The following is a 5062-nucleotide window of genomic DNA, read 5'->3' as shown; positions in this document are numbered from 1 at the left end:
CTTGTGTTTTTCCCAGACAAAAGGGGATCCACTTGAAGGCAAGGCCCTTTCTTTGCTGACTTTCAGATCTGAGATTTTAGGGTCCTACTTTATCATGGGTGAAGGAATGAGTTCTAGAGCCTTAAGAGGAGGGCAGCCACTTGAGATGTCCACCCCAAACTCTGCTCCTCCCCTCTGCTTGCTAGGCGGGCCATGGGAGGAGGATATCTCACTGAACACCCTTCTGCCCCTCAAACTCTACTGGCTTTCCTTTTTGTTTCTTTTTCTGTTGACTGCTGTGAGGCTAAGATTATCTATAGAGATCTGAAAATGGTGAGCATTAAAACTAAGAATAATTAGTACTAACCACCTAAGTATTTTCTCTACACATAGTGCAAGTGAATTTTCAAACAGGCTATAAGAAATTCGGTACTCGAGCCGCCCCCAAAGAACACTCGAAATGGACAGATTTGCATTTTAGAAATGCCATTTCAAATGCTCAAATATGGACTTTTGATGCCTAATCAAGAGGCTGCAATTAAAATTTGAAATCTCACTGTTTTCAGGAAAGAGTCGAGACGCTGTGCCAAATGGCTGCCTTCTGAGGCTTTCTGAAAATGTTTACAAGTTAGATGAAAGCAATGGTCCTCCCAGATGGTGGCTGCGAGCAAAGGATTTCTCCAGGGTCAGAAGGTGTGAAGAGAATCAGAAGCGCTGCTGTGTTTTGTTTTCAGCAGCTGGCAAGGTAGACAAGAAAATAAAACTCTCTAACAATAAGACCAAAAGCAAAGGGGAGAACCTATTTGAGCCATCATGATGGAGACCAAGATGCACTGGGCCCAGAGCTCCACGTGAGCCCCGGGGAGGGTGGCCCAGGCCGTGGGTCCAGGTCTGTAACGGAGAGGAGGGCACAGGTGGGACCCCTACCTTGTGCTTGCTACGCATCATTCCCTCCATACCGTGCTTGTCCTGGGTTTCAGGTCATCTCAAGGACATCACAGGAAGGGATGAACTTCTGCTACTTGGCTGGGTCCTGAAGCTGATGCCCTGTTAGCATTTGTGTAAAGATCATGCCAGTGTGGTTAGATGGAGTTTAGATGTGGAAAAATAGCATTTTCAAGGTGCTTTACACGCCATTTTAAACTAGATCTCTAGGTTTTTAAGAGTGAATATACAGGAAGCTGGGGAAAAAAAATCTATAAATCAGATATGAATTTTTTCTTCTTCACAAAGGAAAGAAAGCTTTAGAAAGAAAAGCCCAAAGCAGCAATTACAAGAGGCTCAGCATTGGCCCTGCTTTTGTCGCTTCTTTTCCATAGCCTGGTCTTTTCTTCCCCTTTGGCATTTTGCTCTATTCACAATATTAACATGGAAACTGAGATCTTTCTTTCTTTTTTTTTCTCCTGGTGGAGCATGTCATTTTATTTTTTAGGTAGGCAGAAATTGATTTTTGTCTGTTCCAAATGAAGCTAAAATGAAAGTAGCTCTATTCAACAATACAATTCAATGGAGGTGGTATCTTTTCTCTGACAAACATTTCAGTTCAAAAATCAGAAACAACCATGCTATCACTGTGGCGTTAAAAAATTGTACCTGTGAATGAGGGCACTATACAATTTTTTTGGTCTGGGGTTACTTTGTTTTAACATGTAGTTTGATCTGGCAAAAAGCCAAACCAAACAAATAAAACCAAAATAACACAGAGGACTTTTGCCATGGCATCTAGAGTGCATCATGGTTAGGAACAGACATTGAAGCTTAACAGCTTTTTGCTCAAATTCAGGATTAATTAGCTCTGTGGCCATGAGCAAGTGATTGAATCCCCCTGAGCCTCTCTTTCTTTACCTAGAAGATAATAGTAATAAAACCTCTCTCATATGGTGGTTGTGATATTTCAAGGAGATACTATCTTCAAATTTCTTAGCACAGCACATGGTACCGAGTAAATGCTCAGCAAATCTTGGTGGTTGTGGTTGTGATTCATCATTTCCTTGGAAATTCAGTTATGGAGGGAAGAAAAAGAATATGAAAAACAGAGAAAGTGTGTGCTGTTCAATCCTGCTGATGCTGGTTATGCTCACATCCCTCAAAGGTGCTTGGTAGGGTGATGGAGGTAAATGATACATAAAGAACCACGTGAGACACATGTGGGGTGCATAGATGCCTAGAAGGTCAGGGAAGGTCACCAGCTCCAGGAACTCAGGGCTGAGTAGGACCACACAAATGCTGTCAGAAGCAGGAACAAATCTCCCATGAAGTATGGGAAGGCAAAATATCCACTGTGGGTTGTGTGTTGGGTGTTGTATATTCAGGAAGACCACTGAAGTCTCTCTCCTAGAGGACCCACAGAGAACCTCTACATTGTCTTGGTCATTTTCAAGGCTCTACAAGGACTATTTCCCCACTGCGGGATTTTCTGCACTGTTTGATAAAACAACACACACACACAGACATGTGCACAGCTCCCTACTTACTTATAGAGCCTTCCTCTTTATGGAGCTCGCCAAAGAAACAGCCATTACCACCTAGTACTTCAATATCTCTTTAGAACGATGGTAAAGAAAAATATTATTCATGATGCTTATTTACCTGGCAAGGCAGGCTCTATTTGGGACTATTGTGGTAGTTTAGGGGTCCTTTGTAGCAAGGAAGAGAGATCAGTCTCAACTCCGAATGCAAGGGAAAGTGGGCATTTATAGCCAAGGAGCAGTGTGTATGTGTGTGTGTGTGTGTGTGTGTGTGTGTGTGTGTGTAAGATGGAAAATTACTAATAGGAAACATTGAGGGTTGGAGGGATTCTGGCTAAACCAACTTGAAAGAATTCTTGTTGAAGACAGGACAGGATGACCAGACATCACCGGGGGGGTTTGGGGGAATGACCAATTGAGTCTGCCATCAAGAGTGAGGGATCTGGCTACATTGACTTGTCAGGCTTCTTGCCAAAATTGAGCTTTTGGAGATATGCTCAAAATTGAACCGTAGTTAAAAAAGAGCTCAGAGGATTTGGTCAGGGAGAGGAATCTCTGTTGAAGGTCACACCAGAAATCCATGCTTTCTCACCAAAATCCTCTCCTGCTTTGGGATGAAGTCTGATTGGCCATTCAATGGTGAATATTCAACTGTTCCATAGGCATTCATTTACTTCATGCTACTAGGAATATTCTCCTATCATAGAATAAGACTTTTAGCAAAGTTCTCAAAAGTCAATACAATCTAAAGGGGGTGTCTGTCTGCTTTGTTTGTTTTTGAGTTTTTCCCCCCTAAATGTCATATCATTCAGTATATATTTACAAGGCCCCTACACTGTCTTTGACAATGATAATTGGAGGAAAGACTTTTTAAAAAAGATTTTATTTATTCATGAGAGACACACAGAGAGAGGCAGAGACATAGGCAGAGGGAGAAGCAGGCTCCCTGCAAGGAGCCCGATGCATCTCAGGGCCCCGGGATTACGACCTGAGCCAAAGGCAGATGCTCAACTGCTCAGCCACCCAAGGGTCCCAGAAAGACTTTTTATTTTATTTTATTTTGTTTTTTTCCCCAGAAAGTCTTTTTAATGAAACTTCAAAAACACACATCTGCTATAGATTTTTAAAAATGCTATATTCTTAAAATGTCCACTTCCTTATGACAAAAATCACCTTAGAATTTATGAAGGGGAAATAGGAAAGTGAAAATTGGTCAGGCTACTTACTCCTTAATTCTAATTTAGGGCAGCAGTAAAACTCTATCTGCTCAGTGCCCTAGCACTGATGAGGTTTCCAGGCAATTTTTTAGAAATAGGAGTAAACGACTGTGCTTTGGATCAAAAGGCCCCATGGGACAGAGCTCCACAAAGCATCGTGGACAATTCTTTCAGTGGGGGAGGAAAACAATAAACTAGAACTTCACACTTTGCAAATGCCAACAGCCCTTTTGACTTATTTTCTTTTAGATTTTCTCCTTCTTGCATCATCAGAGAGCTTGAAAAACTGGTGTGAGAATGAGGCCTCAGATAGAATGTTACTTAGTTTGTGTTAATAGTCTCTCCAGGTTGAATGCCCCAGTCTTTCACTGCTGGTATCCTCTGCTAGAGGGCAGGGCAGCTCCTGCTTGGGACACAGCTTTTGCATATGTGATAGAGTAAGTTTCTCCTGTCTTTGATCCTTTCAGACTCCCACCTTGACTTTCTGTAAGGAGGAGCTTCCTTTTTTTTTTTTTTTTTTGCATAAACACATCTAAGTAGTGCTAAATCCACATATATGCATTCAAATGATTTTTTAAGGGCACCAAAACAATTTAATGGGGGAAGGAAAGTGTATTCAATTCAATTAATTGTGGTGGACAACTGGATATCTATAAGGAAAAATAAAGAAGCTTGACCTATCTCACATCTTCCACAAAAATCAACTGAAGATGGATCACAGACCTAACTGAAAGAGCTAAAATGATAAATCTACTTGAATAAAACATAGAGATATCTACACAACCTTGAGGTGGGTACATATATCTTAGAGAAGACATAAAACCCACAAACCATAAAAGAATAAACATTATTAAATTAGGCTATCAAAATTAAAAACTCCAGTGCATTAAAAAACACCATCAAGGAAATTGATAGGCAATTCACATACTGGGAAAAAGAATTCACAACACATATATATGACAAATGACTTGAATCTAGTTATAAAGAACTCCTGCAACTCAATAATAAAAAAGACAGCCAAATAAAAAATGGACAAAAGACTTAAACACTTCACAAAGGATGATAATGAAATGGCAGTAAGCTCATGATAAAGCACACAATATCCTTCAGAAAATGCAAATTAAAAGACAGTGAGAGATTGCTGCACACCCACGAGAACGGAGAATATGAGATGTAATGTGGGGAAATTGGAACTCTCATACCTTGCCAGAGGGAGAGCAGAATGATACCTCCTGTTTGACAGTGTCTTAGAAGTTAAACATACATTTACTCTATGATCTAAGTGTTTATCCAAGAGAAATGAAAACAACACATACAAGAATATTTATAGCGGCTACATATACAGTAGTCCCAAACTGGAAACATCCTGCATGTCCTTCAATGAAATGGATTAGCAAA

This window comes from Canis lupus, chromosome 28 (genome assembly GCF_048164855.1).
Source record: "Canis lupus baileyi chromosome 28, mCanLup2.hap1, whole genome shotgun sequence".
NCBI classification, from domain to species: Eukaryota; Metazoa; Chordata; class Mammalia; order Carnivora; family Canidae; genus Canis; species Canis lupus.
The sequence above is the reverse complement of the archived record's forward strand: the minus strand, read 5'-3'. Positions refer to the sequence as shown.